Source organism: Sinocyclocheilus grahami, unplaced genomic scaffold (assembly GCF_001515645.1).
Source record: "Sinocyclocheilus grahami isolate Dianchi unplaced genomic scaffold, SAMN03320097.WGS_v1.1 scaffold1113.1, whole genome shotgun sequence".
Classification (NCBI taxonomy): domain Eukaryota; kingdom Metazoa; phylum Chordata; class Actinopteri; order Cypriniformes; family Cyprinidae; genus Sinocyclocheilus; species Sinocyclocheilus grahami.
In genome coordinates, this window is record NW_015506292.1 from 7,948 (window position 1) to 8,411 (window position 464).

The 464-nt window shown below is 33.2% G+C and overlaps 1 protein-coding gene across 1 annotated transcript in view; it reads right to left on the bottom strand.

Annotated features, from left to right (window-relative positions):
• LOC107566925 (laminin subunit alpha-1-like) overlaps nt 1–458 on the bottom strand; it is an 8,297-nt gene extending 7,839 nt beyond the window's left edge. Inside the window, exon 1 of the mRNA XM_016252503.1 lies at nt 432–458. The gene's annotated coding sequence lies outside the window, so the exon portion shown is untranslated. The remainder of the gene's footprint in view (nt 1–431) is intronic.
• Nucleotides 459–464: the final 6 nt, after the last annotated feature.

Below are 464 nucleotides of genomic sequence, written 5' to 3' on the forward strand. Positions count from 1 at the left end.
TTTTTTTTGGGTGAACTGTCTCTTTAAGGGAAGCTCAGATAACCATTTAGTTAATGACTGACTTTATTAGGACTTTCACATATTTATGAAATCTGTCAAATTGGATGGCCTTACTGTACCTTTCACCACCACTAACAAAACTCTACCATAGTTTTACCATGTTTTTCAGACATGTACCATGGTAATACCTCATGTTTTCTGGACGTATTCGTAGCATTTTAAACTAAATACTTTGTGTAAGGAGTTACAATATTATAAATAGACTCCTACAGTACATATTTAAACATACTAAATTCAAATGACATTGAATAAAATGAGCAGGATAGCGAGATATATGCTGGTATTCTAATCTAAAATATTTTTGATCATTTACACAGTTTTATCTCTTAGTGTGAACAACAGAAACACTGTATTTTCAGATTTGATCTCACCTCTCTGCTGAGCCTCCACACAAACCAGTGAGG